This window comes from Lepus europaeus, chromosome 1, assembly GCF_033115175.1.
Source record: "Lepus europaeus isolate LE1 chromosome 1, mLepTim1.pri, whole genome shotgun sequence".
NCBI classification, from domain to species: Eukaryota; Metazoa; Chordata; class Mammalia; order Lagomorpha; family Leporidae; genus Lepus; species Lepus europaeus.
The window spans coordinates 144,853,558-144,873,293 of record NC_084827.1 but is presented as its reverse complement, the minus strand read 5'-3'; the positions used below and the strand labels follow the sequence as shown (position 1 = coordinate 144,873,293).

The 19,736-nt window shown below is 41.5% G+C and overlaps 1 protein-coding gene across 10 annotated transcripts in view; it reads left to right on the top strand.

Moving 5' to 3' along the window:
* Nucleotides 1-199: 199 nt before the first annotated feature.
* The window catches only part of HYCC2 (hyccin PI4KA lipid kinase complex subunit 2), a 78,869-nt gene continuing 59,332 nt past the window's right edge, over nucleotides 200-19,736 (top strand). For 4 of the 10 annotated variants that reach the window (XM_062189873.1, XM_062189884.1, XM_062189853.1 and 1 more), the window contains exons 1-2: nucleotides 200-275; nucleotides 1,285-1,321. The gene's annotated coding sequence lies outside the window, so the exon portion shown is untranslated. Of the gene's footprint in view, nucleotides 276-317; nucleotides 431-1,284; nucleotides 1,322-19,736 lie in introns of those variants that run through there. The other 6 variants (XM_062189862.1, XM_062189856.1, XM_062189869.1 and 3 more) reach the window with 5 other exon arrangements.

The following is a 19,736-nucleotide window of genomic DNA, read 5'->3' as shown; positions in this document are numbered from 1 at the left end:
CAGTTTTCCCCACACGGGTGCATCCTCGGGCTGAATTAGGTAGGAGACACTGTTGTGGAGAGGAAGGTGGCAGGAGGAGATGTTTTCAGTGCTCGGAGACCGGAACCCTTAGACGCTGCACAGAGGGGTAGGGCCGCGGACTTGGTGCAGCCAATGAGAGAGGCTGTTGTTGGGAGCGTGGACTCATCCAATGAGAAGGCAGGTTGTTGCGCTGCAGTTGGCTGGCTGCTGCGGGAGGCGGTGGCGGTAGGAAGCCGGAGACAGCGGGGTGACAGGTAGGCGGCGGTGCTGTCTTCGGGGGACGCAAAGTCTCGATGAACAGGATTTTTCTTTTTCTCCTGCGGCGGAGACCCTAGCCGGGAGCTGACGAGGGGGGTTTGGGAAGGCGGTAGCCGGAGACTTGGCGACCCCGGAGCCTCCTGTAAACCAGGTAGAGCAGCTCGGGAGGGTCGTGAGGAGGAGAAGGCGGCTGCTGAGGCGGGTTAAAGGTGGGCTCCGCGGGGCAGCAGCAGGGCCTACCTTAGGCGTGCGGGGCCGCGGTGGCGCTGGCAGAGAAAGAGAGCAAGAAAGGGTAGAGGCAGGAGCAAGATGGGGTAGCGAGGGCCGAAGGAATTCCTTGCACGAAGCCCCAGGCGAGAAAAGGACACGACATTGCAGACACCTGAGAGAAATCCTAGGGCTTGCCTGTTGGGGCCATTTCCCTGTGGTGGGCAGGGGAAGCGGAGGTGGTCAGATAATACTGGAGACTGGCTAGCTGTGTATTATGTAATCCTGGGCTGATATTTACCCACACAACTAGGCTGTCCCTCCTGGAAGAGGAGGTCTTGCGACCTATTGATGTGGCAGGACACTTGTTTCGTTGGCTTGAGTGCTTCCTACCCTGACGGGCTCTGTGGGCGAGGGCTGGTAGCGTGAAGGAGAGAGTAGTCACGAGCAGCTTATCCCAAATATGGGTTTGGGTTGAAATGAATGCTGCCAGCTTCCTATTTTGTAGTTAACGACTTTGTTTCAGGATTCAAGGCTGATAGCAGATCCATTTGTCTTTCTTTTTCTTTTTCTTTTTTTTGGGGTGGAGGTTGTCAATCTTCAGGAAAGTGGCCTCAAAAATTGGTAGTCGCAGGAAAGTACAAATTGGTAGATTTTTTTTTTTCTCCTAGGTGTCGTGGATGTTAGCGACTATGAAAATAAGGTGGTGGTCTGCATTGGGGAGGGGGTGGATATCAATTTTTAAGTGGTTTCCTTTGTAGGTCTTGAGAAGCTAATTGTAAATTATCTATTTCTTAGGTTTTAAAAGTATACTCCCTGAGCCTCTTGGACTGAGGTAAAATGTATTTACAGACATAATTAGCTGTAAATTAGCTCGTTGCTAAGATGTTTTATTGTTCGTTATTAGCACGTGAAATGTGGGTTTAAAATAAGAATTAACATTCAGTATGTGTTGTGGAAGGACGAACTGCATAAAGACTTGATTTTTTTTATAGCTCAGGGAAAAGCAGTTTTAATAGAAGCATTGTAAATTGACAAAATGTAAGCCGTTTGAAATGTTGCCTAGCTTAGGAGATAAAAACTGATGTAGTATTAGCAGTTTATCATTTTCCTGAGCTTATTTCAGCACTGCACATCACAAAAACTTTCTCATAATGGGATTTTTTTTTTATCAAAGCCAATTTATATTAGTGTACATGAACCTAAATCAAAATGTCATTTTTCCTCCTCAGAATACCATTTGGGAAAGAGTTTGTTCTGAAATTTTCAGAGTTGTGAAATATATATGCTTTGGGTATAAATTTTAATTCATAGTTGCTGTTTCATTCTTTATCTTTTATTGTTTTATAAAAATAATGACATCCTTTGGTTTTATTAAAATAGAACCTCTTGGTTCTATTTTAAATGCAGTTCTGTAGTGTTTTGAGTATCTGTAAATAAATCTTTAGGGTGCTCTGTATGTGAGAGTTTCTTCATTTGTTCATTCTTATTACGTAATCAACTTACTCGAGATGTCTTAGAGAACTAATAGCTGGTTTTGAATGGCCAGTAGGTGTCATCGTAGACTCTAATAACTTGAACATTAGCGAAAAGATTGAAGCAGGAAATTACCAAGTAGTTTAAGAAATTCTAGTCCAATCAGCATTTAATAGTAATTGGATGACTTCTAATCTTCATAGAAATTCATTTTGAAGCATTTCAGTATTAGAGATATTTATTAGGAATTTGAAACAATATTTGTTTGCTCTAAAGTGTATCATTAAAGTTTTTTTTAATCTAACCTTTAAGCTATGTTGACATGTATGTGGATTTGAGTTTGATTTTTAAAACAATTTTAATTGTACATATTTATATGATACAGCATGATAATTCAATATCTGTATTGAGTGGTGGTTTTTAATACACAGTTTTGACATCTTATTAAATTCTAGAATGATTCAGATTGTCAACTTGACTATGCTTTATCATAGAAAAACTAACGCTATGTAATGAAAAGCTAAAATAATAAAATATTAGCAGAAATCTCAAAACAGTTTATCAGCTTCACAGAATAGTTCTTTGTTATTCTTTTAATGTCAGAACAGAGGAATTTTTGTGTTTAGCTCTGTAGCTTTTTAGGTTTTTTGATGTCCAGAATTGTTTCTTTTTACATAGTTATCTGACTAGTACACTATGTGCTTTTCTTAGGATGATGAACCGAACATTTGTCATAGTCTAGAATATAATGAAGTAGATTCTGGTGGGATCTGGCACCAAAAACTCTAAAAGTGCCTTATACCTGCTGTGTGTATAGCTTCTTACTTGCACCTTTTGCTGAACTCTTGCCATTTTGTAGCTCTGTTCCTTATGCTACAATGTTAAAAGGGTGGTTGGACCTAATTCAAGAATTTTCCCTGAAGTTGGAGATGGATATCTCAAAATAATCTGAGTGGTTTTTTTTTTTTTTTTAAAGACACAGGCATATCTTACATCATCTCTACTTCCCTTCAGAATCTTAGTGATGAAGGGAATATGAAGAGAGGAGATATATTTTGGAAAAAATAATTCCCTTGATGATTTGGCTCACTGCTGGCTTCCACTTTAGAATCATTGATCTAATTCAAGAATTTGGCATTTGTGGTATGAACCAGTAGCAGTAGTTTTAGCTTGAGACAAAGAGCTGCCAAATCTACCAATATTTTATAGCTCAATAAATTTTCACCATTTAATGTCTTAGGATAACATTTCTAGCCAGGCACTGAAATTGCCAGAAATTAAAAAAAAAAAAAGTGCTGAATATTTTGGTTTAAATTAGATTTTATTGAATTAGGTTTTATTTGACTCCTAGCTGCTTTCCACAAATCAAGCTAATTTCTTTCATGATTCAGATGGTGTTAATTAATTTGTACAGGTATTTATTCATATCTTGTTCTCAATGTCTCTGAGAGCTGTCTAGTTTTAAAATTAAACTAAAATTAGAAAATAATAAGCTTTGTTGATTAAAGGTCTTTTCTCAATAATGCCATGATGTAACGAATATATACACTAATCTTTGAACATTCATTCAATATCGTATGTTAAAATGGAATTGTGAATGTGCTGGCCTTGACATAGGTTCAGTTTAGAAATGCATGGTTCATTTTTATGAATTCTAGATTTTTTTTTTGTTTGTTTGGGTGTTTGCCTGCCATGGAGTGAAGTATGAGACAAATTAAATGATAAGGCTTTAATTTGGGGGAAAGAGTAAAAATAGGTGTATAATATATTGAGAAATGTGACTTTTGATTATTTATAGAATTATAGTACTTTCTAGATTTGAAATATAGCTTCTAAAAAATATGTCATAAAGCATGGTAAGTGGTAACTTATTGAATGGCAAACCATAGGTTACTAAGTAGTTAACATGCTAAACTTCAAAAAATGTTGGAATGAAATTTATGTAGTACTTTCATCAGGGATATTGACTCTTTATAGTGCTTTTTTTTTTTTTTGGTACATCCAAATTTTTTTTTTTAAGATTTATTTATTTTATTTAAAGTTGAGAATTAGAGAGAGAGACAGAGATAGAGATCTTCCATCTGCTGGTTTACTCCCCAGATGGTTGTAATGGGCTGGGCCAGGCTGGAGACTTATCCGGGTCTCCCACAAGGGTTAGGGTCCCAAGGACCTGGGCAGTCTTCCACTGCTTTCCCAGGCTTATTAGCAGGGAGCTGGGCTGAAGTGGAGCAGCCACTTGGGATGCCGACACTACAGACAGCAGCCCAACCTGCTGTGCCGCATTACTGGCCCCAGTGCTTGAGTCTTAATTAATGTAGACTAATGTTAGCTACTTAGATTTGTCAATTAACCTCCTTAAACTCTTTTCCCCCCTATTTTTTTTTTTTTTCAAAATGGGTGATGGGCGTTGGATACTGAGCAGAGAGTGGAACTTAGTCTTTTTGCATATTTTTCTTAATCAAGGCTTTTAAATCAATGTGCATTCCTTTTAAAAGAATACTTTAAAAATGAAAGTAATCATTTTAATGAGAAAGGGAATGGATAAGCTAATTGGAAGTCTCAAATAGAAAACACGAAATTCTTCTAAAATATGACATTGATATGAACTTGGAATATTTCAGACTTAAATGTTTCTGATGTTCAGGGTTCTGTTGTCAGCTCCCTGATTTTATGCTTTATCACATTGTGACCCTATCTGTTCAGTTAGCATCTAAATTTGATGATTCTCAAATCTATATCTCTAATCCAGAGCTTTCTCTTGGTCTTTAATTCCTATTCTACAAATTGAATTGCCTGCTTAATGAAAATGATCTGTTGGTCTCTCAAATAGAATATGTGTAAAAGTTAATCCAGGGGGCTAGCGCTGTTCCTTAGCAGGTAAAGCTACTGCCTGCAGTGCTGACATCTCTTATGAGCACTGGTTCGAGTCCCAGCTGCTCCAACTTCCAATCCAGTTCTCTGCTATGGCCTGGGAAAGCAGTAGAAAATGGCCCAGATCCTTGCCCCTGCACCCACGTGGGAGACCCAGAAGAAGCTCTTGGCTCTTGGCTTCGGATCGGCACAGCTCTGGCCATTGCGGCCATCTTAGGAGTGAACCAGTGGATGGAAGACCTCTCTCTCTCTCTCTGTCTCTGCCTCTCTGTAACTCTTCCTTTCAAATAAATAAATAAATCTTAAAAAAAAAAGTGAATCCAGGGGCTAGTGCTGTGGCACAGCGGGTTAAGTCACCACCTGTGGTGACAGCATCTGGTATGAGCACTGGTTTGAGTCCTGGCTGATCCACCTCCAATCCAGCTCCCTGCTAATGCACCTGGGGAAGCAGTGGAGGATGGCCCAAGTAGTTGGACCCCACCACCCAGTGGGAGACCCTAATGAAGCGCCGGCCATAGCGGCCATTTGGGGGGTGAACCAACAGAAGGAAGACTTTTCTCTCTGTCTCTTTCTCTCTCACTGTCTAACTCTGCCTAATTAAAACAAAAAAAGTTTATAATTGTTTCAAGTTTAAAAGTTTTTAAAATGCTTGTTATGAGGATTAAATCAACAGATACACAGAAAATTCTCATTTCAGTTCTTGGTACATGATAAAACATGAGTGTTAGCTGTGAGTAGTAGTGGTAGTAGCAGCAGCAATAATAGTTCAAGTCTTTAATCACTTAGTCGGCCTCTTGCTAGGACCATTTTATTTCTAGGCCGGCACCACAGCTCACTAGGCTAACCTTCCACCTGTGGCGCTGGCACCCTGGGTTCTAGTCCCGGTTGCTCCTCTTCCAGTCCAGCTCTCTGCTGTGGCCCAGGTCCTTGGGCCCTGCACCCTCATGGGAGACCAGGAGGAAGCACCTGGCTCCTGGCTTTGGATCAGCGCAGCACGCCGGCCATAGTGGCCACTTGGGGGGTGAACCAACAGAAAAAGGAAGACCTTTCTCTCTGTCTCTCTCACTGTCTAACTCTGCCTGTCAAAAAAAAAAAATATTTCTTTATTTTGAGAGGTAGAATTACAGTGAGAGAGAGAAGGGTCTTCCTTCTGTTGGTTCACTCCCCAAATGGCTGCAACAGCCAGAGCTGCACCGATCTGAAGCCAGGAGCTTCTTCCTGGTCTCCATGCAGGTTCAGGGGCCCAAGGACTTGAGTCATCTTGTACTGCTCTCCAAGGCCATAGCAGAGAGCTGGACTGGAAGAGGAGCAGCCTAGAACCAGTGCCATATGGGATGCTGGTGCCGCAGATGGAGGATTAACCCACTGCACCACAGCGCCGGCCCCTCCTGTCATGTATTATTTTACACAAAAGCCTTTAGTGGTTCCCCATTGTACTTTCATACATTTTAATACATTTTTAATTATAGTAAAGGAAGCATTGGAGTCAGCATGACCGTAATAATACTATAATAAATGAATCAAAAACTAGAACGGGATACTATAATAAGTGAGTGATTTGTTCATTTTATTTATTTGAAAGGCAGAGAAGCAGACAGATCTCCTAACCAGTGGTTCACTCCTCAAATGTCTGCAACATCCAGGGCTGGGCTGAAACTGGGAACTTAATCTAGGTCTTCACATGGGTGGCAGTGACCAAACCACTTGAGCAGTCATCTGCTTTAGTTAGTTGACCAACATTGTTAGACCTATTTAGTGTTGTCTGCTGAGATTATTTAATCTTTTAGGCTTTAGTCCTTTGCTTTTCAGTAAAACAATGTTAGAGTACATGTCACAGGATCATTTTTCTTTTGTACTTAGTTCTTTCTGCAGTTCCTGTATATAATTTATATACTTGTAAGATTTCTAATATAGTTGAATTCTAAAACATAAACCACCAGATATGCCAATTCATTTATTTTTAATTGACACATAATTGTACATATTTATGAGATACAGTGTTGTTTTTTTCAAGTACATTTATTCAATGTGTAATAAATAGTTCAGGTTAATCAGCGTATGCACCACCTCAAATATTTATCATTTCTTTATGTTGGGAATATACAAAATTTTCTTTGATACTTCTTTTGAAAGAAATATATGAAGCTTGTATAATTTAAATATATATTAAAATATGTACAATTTATTATCGACCATAATTATCTTACTGTATTATAGTTTACTGAATGTTATTCCATGTGTCCAACTGCACTACTGTACCTATTAACCATCTTCTCTTCATCACTCTTCTAGCCTCACCCTTTCCATTCTCTGATAATCACACTTGACTTCCATAAAGTTAACTTTTTAAGCTTCCACATATGAACAAGAATATGTGATATTTGTCATGTTCTTATTCATTTAACATGATGTCCTCTTAAACTCATCTGTGATGCTGCAGGTGACAAGATTTCATCTTTTTATGGCTAAATAACATTCCATTGTATTTATACCACATTTTAATTATCCATTCATGTCAGTGGATACGTAGGTTGATTCCCTGTCTTGGCTATTATGAATATGCTGCCATAAACATGGGAGTGCAAATCTCTCTCTCTTCCTCTCCCCGTCCCCCTCCCCCTCCTTCTCCCCTTCCCCTTCCCCCTCTCCCTTTCCCTTCCCCTCTCCCTCTCCTCCCTCTCCACCTCTCTCTCCCTTTTTAAGATCTTTATTTATTTGAGAGGCAGAGTTATAGACAGAGGCAGGGATATAGAATAGACAGAGAGAGGCAGAGACAGAGAGGTCTTCCATCCTCTGGTTCACTCCCCAGATGGCCATAATGGCTAGAGCTGAGCCGGAAGTCAGGAAACAGGAGCTTCTCCCAGGCCTCCCACCCTGGTACAGGGGCCTAAGCACTTGGGCCAGCAGAGAGCTGGGTAGGAAGAGGAGCAGCCGGGACTCGAACTGGCACCCATATAGAATGCTGGCGCTGCAGGTAGAAGTTTTGCCTACTACGCCACAGTGCCAGCCCCGATATCTCTTTAACATACTGATTTCCTACCCATTAATGCAAGGGTAGAGAACATTCATCCTGCAGGCCAATATAAGGCCCAAGAAATCATTTGATCTGGCCCTGACAATAAATACAGTAAATCTATAGCAGTATAATTTTTTTAAGTTGGTAACTTTGTATGGCCTGTGAATGATGTTATAAATATCCGAATGCCCCTTGGCAGAAAAAAGATTCTCCACCCCTGCGTAATGGAATTGCTGGATTGCCAATTAATCTTTTATTAAAGATAATGCAAGTGTGTATTTCATAATGTCAGGTTATGTAATATTTTATGCAGGTCTGTAGGGTAAGAATCAGTTTATTTTCTGTTTTCTTTAAGGATGAAGAACAATCCAAAAATGACATAATCACTATAAGAATTGGCAAAAAAAAGTTAATACGACTTAATAAAAATTTAAAGACCCAAATATAAAGGACACTAAGTGGCAAGCCAGGAAGGACTGGTTCAAAATATTTATGAAGTAGAAAAGTGTGCATAATATGTGGGAGAATCAGCCTTTACTGATTGTTTTGCTACAGCAGTGTTTCTTGAAGACTTAAAAAAAAAAAAAAAAATGCGGCCATTGGAGGGTGAACCAATGGCAGAGGAAGACCTTTCTCTCTGTCTCTCTCTCTCACTGTCCACTCTGCCTGTAAAAAATAAAAAATGAAAAAAAACTTGAAAAACATTAATAGAAATTATTGATTTTTTAAGTTTCTTTTTTTTCTTTTCTTTTTTTTTTTTTGACAGGCAGAGTGGACAGTGAGAGAGACAGAGAGAAAAGTCTTCCTTTGCTGTTGGTTCACCCTCCAATGGCCGCCGCGGTAGGCGCGCTGCGGCTGGCGCACCGCGCTGATCCGAAGGCAGGAGCCAGGTGCTTCTCCTGGTCTCCCATGGGGTGCAGGGCCCAAGCACTTGGGCCATCCTCCACTGCCTTCCCAGGCCATAGCAGAGAACTGGCCTGGAAGAGGGGCAACTGGGACAGAATCCAGCACCCCGACCAGGACTAGAACCCGGTGTGCTGGCGCCGCTAGGCGGAGGATTAGCCTGTTGAGCCACGGCGCCGGCCTTTTTAAGTTTCTTTTCAAAGATTTATTTCTTTGAAAGTCAATTACACAGAGATTTTTTTTTTTTTTTGAAGATATTTATTTGAATGTCAGAGTTACACAGAGAGAAGGAGGCAGAGAGAGAGAGGTCTTCCATCCTCTGGTTCACTCCCCAATTGGCCACAACGGCCGGAGCTGCACCAATCTGGAGTCAGGAGCTTCTTCCGAGTCTCCCACTCAGGTACAGGGGCCAAGGACTTGGGCCAACTTCTAGTGCTTTCCTAGGCAATAGCAGAGAGCTGGATTGGAAGTGGAAGAGCTGAGACTTGCACCAGCACCCATTTGGGATGGTGATGTGCAGATGGTGGCTTTACCCACTATGCCACAGCGCCAGCCCCCAAGAAAGATCTTCTATTTAGTCGTTTACTTCCCAGATGACTGAAGGCCCAGGACTGGATGAGGCCAAAGCCAGGAGCATGGAACTCCATCCCTGTCTCTTGTGTGGGTGCAGGGGTCAAGCACTTGGGCCATTTTCTACTGCTTTCCCAGGCTCATTAGTTTGAACTGGTCAGAAGTGGCACTTCCAGTACCAGTGCTCTTACAGTATACTGCCATTGCAGGTGACATCTTAACCCTGCTGCCCTACAATGCCAACCCATTTATTTTTATTTGAAAAAGTTGAACAGATGATTTCACTTCCATTTATTGTTTATTTTTCTCACCCTTTATTTTCATATTATTTGTTCTTTCCAGTCACAGCTTTGTAAGCCACATTACTTTTCTAGAACATAACTCCTAAATGTTGGCCAGAAATTACATTACTTGCATTATAAAATTCGTCAGTGTGCTAAACAACTCTGAATCCATCCAGATGAACTATAATGGTGGTGTACCTTCAAAGAATAGAGGCTCTTTGTTGAATCTTGCTTACTAATCTACTCCTTCCATTCCAGTAGAAATTTCTTACACTTTGTCATCATTAAATTGCAGCATAGCTGAGATGGCTGCAGGTGTTTCAGACTACAGATTTGCTGCTGGATTTTCTTCTTATCAGTAATTGTGTTTGGCTGCTAGAGTCAGAGATAAAAAATAACCATTGCTGGTGTAGGCGTTTGGCACAGGGGTTAAGTGCTGCTTGGGATGCATGTATCCCATATCAGAATGCTTTGTTCAAGTCACAGCTGTTCTGCTTCCAGTCCAGCTTTCTGCTAATACACATCCCAGGAGGCTGCAGATGATGACTCAAGTACTTGGGTCCTTGCCACCACATTGAGACCCAGATTGAGTCTTGGACTCCTAGCTTCAGCCTGGCCCAACCCTGGCTGTTACAGGCAGTTGAGGAGTGAAACAGTAGATGGAAGATCTCTGTCTCTCTGCTTTAAATAGAAACTGGAAATGAATAAATAAAAATGGCTTTAAAATAACCATTGCTTAAACAAGATAGTTAATTATTTTGTCTTGCAAAAGAAAAAAAAAAATTAGAGGTAGGTAGTCTAGGGCCAGTATGGCCAACTCTATAGAATTGCCAGGGACTCAAGCTACTTCTGTCTTTTTCCTTTGTCGTCCTTACCTATGTGGCTTCCATTTTCAAGATAACCTAGTGGTTGTTGGATCTCCAACCATACATCCATATTGCAGGTGGAAGTAAGGAAGGCACAAAAAAAGACACACCTTTCCATCTTTTAAGAAACCTTACCAGAATTTCCTGTACAGTACTCTCTGTGATTTCATTGACCAGAACTTAGTCATATAGCTATACTTGGTTGCAAGCAATTCAGGAATGGCTTTTAGCTTAGTATATAGACTTTTTCAGTGACTGTGAGGTGGAGATCTTTATTGAATGGCAACTAATAATCTTTGCCATACTTACTCCTTGTCTCCATCATGTTCACTGCTGATTGTCAAATTGTTACTGTTAAGCCCTTCATTTAATAGACTTGAATCTAAGTGCTAATGATATGCTAGATTGGGTGAAGAACTGAAATGCAAATGTGACAAGAAATACAGACATGGAGAAGTTATAGTTTAATAAAGAGCTGAGGTAGCCTTTTAACCTAGCAGTTAAGCCACTGATTGGGATGCTGCAATCCCACAACAAGTTCCCAAGTTTGTATCCTGGCTCTGCTCCTGATCCCAGCTTCCTGCTGTTATGTACCCTGGGAGTTGGGTGGTGATAGATATATGCTCAAGTACTTGGGTCCCTGCCATCCATGTGGAAGACCTGGATTGAGTTCCCAGCTCCCAGCCTGGTTCAGCCTTAGCTATTGTGGGCATTTGGGGACTGAAGCAGCAGATGGGAGCTGCTGCTTTTTTTATTTTTTATTTATTATTATTTTTTTTTTGCGAGGCAGAGTGGACAGTGAGAGAGAGAGACAGAGAGAAAGGTCTTCCTTTGCCGTTGGTTCATCCTCCAATGGCCGCCGCAGCCAGCGTGCTGCAGCCGGCGCACCGCGCTGATCCGAAGCCAGGAGCCAGGTGCTTATCCTGGTCTCCCATGCAGGTGCAGGGCCCAAGCACTTGGGCCATCCTCCACTGCCCTCCTGGGCCACAGCAGAGAGCTAGCCTGGAAGAAGGGCAACCGGGACAGAATCTGGCGCCCCAACCGGGACTAGAACCTGGTGTGCCGGTGCCACAAGGCGGAGGATTAGCCTATTGAGCCGCGGCGCCGGCCAACTTTCTTTATTTCTATTTTGTTCATTACTTTTCTCTCTCTTTCAAATTAAAAAAGAAACTAGAGAGATACCATCCATATATACCCAATAGAATCCAGAGCAGGATTTTCTGATGCGTAGCAGGTAAGCCACCACCTGTGACACTGACTTCCCATATAGGCTCCGGCTTGAATACTGGCTGTTCTGCTTCCAATCTAGCTCCCTGCTAATGGGCCTGGAAAAGCAGTGAAGCATGGCCCAAGTACTTGGGTCCCTGCACCCATGTGGGAGACAACAGAAGAAGCTACTGGCTTTAGACAGGCCCAGCTTCTGCCATTGCATTGCAGCCATTTGGGGAATGAACCAGTGAATAGAAGGTCTCTCATATTCTCTCTCTCTCTCTCAAGATTTTATTTATTTATTTATTTGAGAGATAGTGTTACAGACAGTGAGAGGAAGAGACGGAGAGAAAGGTCTTCTGATGGTTCACTCCACAGTGGCCAGAGCTCCATTGATCAGGAGCTAGGAGCTTCATCCCAGTCTTCCATGTGGGTGCGGGGGCCCAAGCAATTGGGCCATCTTCTACTGCTTTCCCAGGCCACAGCAGAGAGCTGGATTGGAAGAGGAGCAGCCAGGACTAGAACCAGCCACGGTGCCGGCCCCATGTCTGTCTGTCTCTGTGTCTCTCTCTTTCACCCTTGCCCTCGCCCTCTCTCTGTAACTCTGCTCTTCAAATAAGTAAATAAATCTTAAAAAAAAAAAAAAAGTATTTGTATGCCTATTTTTTGGTAATAGCATCATTCACAAAACTCAAGTATCCTGTGACTGATAAATGAACAAATACAATGTATATGCTGTTCATAAAGTTGAATATTATTTAGCTTTATAAAGGAAGGAAATTCTTCAATATGCAGTAATGTGGATCAACTTTGAGGATATTGTGCTAAGGGACATAAGCAAGTCAGAAAAACACAAATAGTATTTGATTCTACTTATATGAGGTACTTGGTAGTCAAAATCATAGAGATAGACAATAAAATTATGGTTACCATGGGCTGAGTGATGGTGGAAATGGGGGGAGGTTTGTTTTAGGGGCATAGATTTCAGGTTTACAAGATGAAAGGAGTTATAGAGATGGATGGTTGTGGTGGTTGCACAACATTGTGAATATTTGATACCACTGAACTATATACTTAAAATATGATTAAGGGTGAGCATCTGATGAACTGGTTAAGATCCTGCTAAGGACACCTGCATCCAGTATCGGAGTGATTCCTTCAGTCCCAGCTGTGCTTCTGATCCAGTTTCCTGCTAATGTGTGCCCTGGGAGGTGGGAGATGATGACTCAAGTATTTGGTTCCCTGTCGCCCACATGGGAGGCTCCTGGCTTCCGTCTGTCTCAGCCCAAGCTGTTGGAGCATTTGGGGAGTCAGCTGGTGGATGGAAGGTCTGTGTCTTTCTGCCTTTCAAATAAAATGAAAATAAACAAACATTTTTAAAGTTAAAAAAATGATTCGTTAGTAAATTTTTAAAAAAGTTAAAAATATGCTATACGTTAACTCAGATTTTTTTCTTTCAGAAAGAGTTTGGTCTTAACTATATCAGTAAACTAGTAAGGAAAGGAATTCTTAAAAATGCCACCAAATCCAAACACTACCTTCTATGACTGAAGTTCAGCACTGGCCTAGCCATTGTGGGTGTTTTTGGAGTGAACCAGTAGATGGGAGATCTCTCTCTTTCTCCCTTTCTTTCCCTTTTTCTCTCCTTTCATTCTTCCTCTCTTCGCTCCTTCCTTCCTTCTCAAATAAATAAATAAAAATTTGTTAAGTATTTGAAAGATTTATTACAAAATTCAGCATATTTACATTTTTAAACTTTGATGAATTTTGTGCCTGTATTATCTAAATGTGCTGAATACCCAACATATTTACACAGATTCTTCTGAGTTGGATACTATTGATTGTTTTATTTATTATTTATTTATTTAGATATATTTATTATTTGAAAGAATTACAGAGAGAAAGGGAGAGACAGAAATCTTCCATTTGCTCATTGATTCCCCAGGACCAGGCCAAAGCCAGGAGCCAGGAGCTTCATCCATGTCTCCCATGAGGGTATAGGGGCCTAAACACTTGGGCCATCTTCCACTGTTTTTCCTAGGCCATTAGCAGGGAGATAAATTGGAAATAGAGCAACTAGCACCCAAACAGTCATCCTTATGGGATGCTAATGTGGCAGATGGTTTACCCACTATACTACAATGCTAGCCTCTGGATACTACTTTTTTTGTGGTAGGAAAAATGATTTTATTTCTTGAAATACAAAAAGATTTATTTTGGAAATGGATTCCTTCCCCTAACTCCAAACACGAAATGAGAGTAAATTTTGTTTATTCTTTAGCACCCAGAATGCTGTGTCTAAATATTATTTCCCACTGAAAAGAATCAGTGTTCCTTAAGAAATGTCTGATTCTCTAGGCATGATTTGTGCAAATTTCTTGTCCTAGCAGGAAGCTAGGAGACTGTTTTGCATTTACTAGGTTTATGTCAAAAGGACTTAGAAAATGTGTTGGAGGTCCTCAAAACCAGTGTCAGGTTTCATGATTTGCAGGAATACCTCATAGGACCCCAAGTCATTTTATTTACAATTACAGTTTCTATAGTGAAATGATAGGAGTACTAAGCAAAATCAGCAAAGCAAAAGGCACATGGAAGTCTGTTCAGAGGAAACTAGATACAAGCTTGCCTGAGTTATCTCCCTGTGGAATTGCACAAGAGTTGGTTAATTCCTCCAGTAATAAGTTGTGTGTAGAGCCTCAAGAATATCTGAAGGAAGGCTGGCGCCATGGCTCAATAGGCTAATCCTCCGCCTGTGGCGCCGGCACACCGGGTTCTAGTCCCGGTCAGGGAGCCGGATTCTATCCCGGTTGCCCCTCTTCCAGTCCAGCTCTCTGCTGTGGCCCGGGAAGGCAGTGGAGGATGGCCCAAGTGCTTGGGCCCTGCACCCACATGGGAGGCCAGGAGAAGCACCTGGCTCCTGGCTTCGGGTCGGCGTGGTGCGGTGGCCATTGGAGGGTGAACCAACGGTAAAGGAAGATCTTTCTCTCTCTCTCTCACTGTCTACTCTGCCTGTCAAAAAAAAAAAAAAAATCTGAAGGGAAAAAGACAATTAGCATCAATAAAATCTTGTAGAGAATTTTTAAAGTATTCACATCTAGTAACGATAGTTGATGAACTGTGATTTTTGGTAATCATTGTTTTCATTACTTTGTTCTTTAGTTGGCTAACTCCCCTCAGTATGTATCTGACAGGGAAAGGATGCTGGGGTAGGTTCTAATGATGCTGCACTCCATCATTTTGAACTAGGTGCTGGTTGCTAGTTTCTGGCATTCAATGTCTTTTAGAACATCTGGGTAGGGACTCATATTATTAAATCTGCTTGAAGATCTGCTTTGAAAATGACCTAGTGATGGAAGAATTTTAATGTCCTTTATAGTAGATTCACAAATGATTTTTTTACTCCTTTTTTGAATATATGTATTAGTTTGCCTTTACAGCATAGCCCCAAATTTAGTGACATGACAATCATTTTATTTGCCCACAATGATGTGGGTGAGCAATTTGAGTGTCTGGCTTGGTTCTTTATTTTTCCTTCCCTATTTCCCCCTCCTCCTTCCTCTCTCTCTCTCCCGGTCCCTGGTCTTCCCTAATGTTACTCCTGTTGTTTGATTGAGACTGTTGTCTGAGATGGTGTCACTCACATATTTGCTAGTTAATGCTGGCTGTCATTTGGCCTCCATCTCTTTATCATTCTAGTTGTGACTTCTTCACATGGCTGTTGGGTTTTAAAAGTTGCAAAAAAGTGGGGAATGAATAAGTTCCAGTATGTAAGCACCTTTTCAACCTTTGCATTATACTTTATTAGGTCCCATTCGGTCACAGTAAGTCACATGGCCAACCATGGGGCCAGTTTGGGAGGAGGTTTCAAGAGCATGGCTACCAGAAAGCATGCTTCAACTTAGGAAAGAACACATTTTTATCTTAGAGCAGGAAGAAAGTGATATTTTGTATTTAACTCTTTGTTAATAGAATTTTAATTCATAAGTATATGATACGGACTAGGATTATTTGAAGAATGATCTTTAGTGACAAAGACCTGTGAAAATGAGTATAAACTAGCTGGCGCCGTGGCTCAGTAGGCTAATCCTCCGCCTTGCGGCGCCAGCACACCGGGTTCTAGTCCCGGTCGGGGCACCGATCCTGTCCCGGTTGCCCCTCTTCCAGGCCAGCTCTCTGCTGTGGCCAGGGAGTGCAGTGGAGGATGGCCCAAGTGCTTGGGCCCTGCACCCCATGGGAGACCAGGAGAAGCACCTGGCTCCTGCCATCGGAACAGCGTGGTGCGCCGGCTGCAGCGCGCCTACCGCGGCAGCCATTGGAGGGTGAACCAACGGCAAAAGGAAGACCTTTCTCTCTGTCTCCCTCTACTGTCCACTCTGCCTGTCAAAAATAAAAAATAAAAAAATAAAAAATAATAATTAAAAAAAAAGAAAATGAGTATAAACTAATTTATGCAAGAAAAGCTTTTCAAAGACTTTATGTTAGACATGAAAGTTAGATATAATAAGCATGATATTATTGATTTTATTTCAAGATATTTATCATAATGCTTTTATAGTTCGTGTTCCATTAAGAAACTGTGGGTGCCAGTGCTGTGGTGTAGTGGGTCTGCAGCACCTGCATCCCATGTGGATGCTGATCGGAGTGCCAGCTGCTCCACTTCTGATTAGCTCTTTGCTAAAATGCCTGGGACAGCAACAGAAGATGCCCCAGCTGTTTGGGCCATTGCCACCTGATGTGGGAGACCAGATGAAGCTGCTGGCGTCAGCCTGGCCCAACCTTGGCCACTACAGCCACTTGGGAAGTGAATCAGCAGATGGACATTCCCCCTCTGTCTCTCCCTCTCTTTAACTCTGATTTCCTTCCTTCCTCCCTCCCTTTCTCCCTTTCTCTCTCTCTTTCTTATTTATTTATTTGAAAGTCAGAGTTACACGAAGAGAGAAGGAGAGGTAGAGAGAGAGAGGTCTTCCATCCGTTGGTTCACTCCCCAATTGACTGCAACAGCCGGAGCTGCATCAGTCCGAAGCCAGGAGCTTCTTACGGGTCTCCCAAGCGGGTGCAGGGGCTAAAGCATCTGGACCCTCCTCTACTGCTTTCCCAGGACATAGCAGAGAGCTGGATCAGAAGTGGAGCAGCCGGGACTTGAACCAGCGCCCATATGGGATAGCGGCACTGCAGGCAGCAGCTTTACCAGCTATGCCATAGAGCTGGCCCTGACTTTCCAATAAATAAATAAATGTAAAAATAAAGCAAACAGGCCGGCGCCGTGGCTTAACAGGCTAATCCTCTGCCTTGCGGTGCCGGCACACCGGGTTCTAGTACCAGTTGGGGCGCCGGATTCTATCCCGGTTGCCCTTCTTCCAGGCCAGCTCTCTGCTATGGCCTGGGGAGGCAGTGGAGGATGGCCCACGTGCTTGGGCCCTGCACCCGCATGGGAGACCAGGAGAAGCACCTGGCTCCTGGCTTCGAACTGGCACGAAACGCCGGCTGCAGCGGCCATTGGAGGGTGAACCAATGGCAAAAGGAAGACCTTTCTCTCTGTCTCTCTCACTATCCACTCTGCCTGTCAATAAATAAATAAATAAATAAATAAATAAAGCAAACAAACAGAAAAAAAAAACTATGCCTCTAAGTTTAGTAAAACGATGAAAAAGAAAACTGTTAAAAGTTCTACAGTGATGGGAAGTAGAACATGTGTTTATTTCAGAACAAAAATAAAGCTGAAAGTAATTTCAATTTCTCATGTTTTTTCACTTCCATGAAAACATTGTCACTCTTTCCATTTGTTGACTGCTTTTATGTCCATGATATAAATTGGTATCAGTCATGTTGTCTGTATGGACTGAGCTTTTTTTTAAAAAAGATTTATTTACTTATTTTAAAGAGTTACGCAGAGAGAGAGGAGAGGCAGAGAGAGAGAGAAGTCTTCCATCCAATGGTTCACTCCCCAATTGGCTGCAATGGCTGGAGCTGCACCGATCTGAAGCTAGGAGCTTCCTCCGGGTCTCCCACGTGAGTGCGGGGGCCCAAGGACTCAGGCCATCTTCTACTGCTTCCCCAGGCCATAGCAGAGAGCTTGATCGGAAGTGGAGCAGCCAGGCCTTGAACCAGTGCCTATATGGGATGCCTGCACTTCAGGCCATGGCGTTAACCCGCTGCACCAAAACACTGGCCCTCGGCTGAGCTCTTAAAACATGTAATAAAGAGGACTTTCCTATTTAATTTTATCTGTACTTTATAATTTAGAGCATTTATTTTTTGTGAAATACTTGTGGCATTTAGTGAAATATAGTCTCTTAACATTCATATTATGTATAGCTGATATATGGTCATCATTCATACAAATTCCATATTTGTTTAAATTGTGAAAATTATACTTTCTTCATGTCATAGAAATCATAAGTCAAGTTACCTATTTTAATCTGTTTTGTTTCTTGGGTTCTCTAGTAGTCTCATCTGGTTTTTTTGGAGCAGTGTTTCCTTCTTTTTAAGAAGCTACACCCTACTGAGATTAGGTAAAAACTATGAATCTGGAAAAATACTCTTCAACTTAAATACATTTCATAAATTTCATGGATGTTATGGTGACACCCATTGCCCAGGTTCAGGGTACCCTCTTTTAGTTTAAATAGCCCTCTGTATCCATGAGTTCAGCGTCCACAAATTCAGCTAACAGTAGATGAAAAATCTTTGAAAAATAAAATGATGTGTGTACTGAATATGTATGAAGTTTTTCTTGTCATTCCTTAAACAATATAGTATAACAACTATTAAATAGTATTTGCATTGTATTAAGTATTATAAGTTGAGATTAGTTTAAAGTATGGTAGAGACTGTGCATAGGTTATATGCAAATTATGTAAGGGACTTGAGCATCTATGGATTTTGGTATCCACAGAAGTCAAAGGGTTCCCTCCCTTTCCTTTCTGCTACTCTATTTGACTCAATGACTCAATGGTTTGAAAACTCAGCCAACATCAATTTTTTAAAATATTTCATATAATGATTTTTATAATTATATGTACTGATATTTATTTATTTTGAAAGGCAGAGAGAGAGATCTTCAGTCTGCTGCTTCATAGTTCAAATGCCTGTAATGGCTGCAGGTGGGCCAGGCCAAGGCCAGGAGTCTAGAACTCTGTCCAGGTCTCCTGTCTCCCACATGGATGGCAGGGACATCTACTGCCTCCTGAGATGTGCATTAGCAGGAAGCTAGAATCATGGGCAGAGCCAAGACTCGAACCCAGGCACTCTGATATTGGATGTTGACATCTTAATCACTGCACCAAACCCCTGATCCCTTGTACAATGATTGTTTTTTTAAAGATTTATTTATTTATTTATTTGACAGGTAGAGTTACAGAGAGAGAGAAAGGTCTTCCTTCTGTTGGTTCACCCCCCAAATGGCCACCACGGCCAGCGCTGTGCCAGTCCGAAGCCAGGAGCCAGATGCTGCCTCCTGGTCTCCCACACAGGTGCAGGAGCCCAAGCACTTGGGCCATCCAGAGGAGCAACTGGGACTAGAACCCGGTGCCCATATGGGATGCCGGCGCCACAGGTGGAGGATTAGCTAAGTGAGCCACAGTGCCGGGCCCCTTGTACAATGATTTTAAGTTAAACATAAGCATAGTAATTCACAGGATATACTTTTGATCTTATTCTAAGTTGATTCTAGTTTTTATGTTCTTAGGCTTTTGTTAGAAGTTTTTACACATAAGTAAAGGGCCAGATTTTTAGTATATACATGTATTATTATTTTTAGTAGTTGAACATGCCTTTTTGATAAAAGATTGATAAAGAACTGATGACTATGATTTAACTCCAAGGAAGACTAACTTGCCTTGCTAAAGTTTTGATAGTCTTGTCTAACTTAAATATCCTTGTGCTTTTAATTAGTTAACTAAGAGGAGGTATTATAGTATTACTTCAGAGAACTTAAAACTATGCAGTTTTTCAGAGAACTTAAAACTATGCAGTGCTTCCTTATTCATCATCTAAATCAAAAGAAATGAGTTCTGATAGACATAAGATGTAATCAATGATTGATAGCAGTAAAAT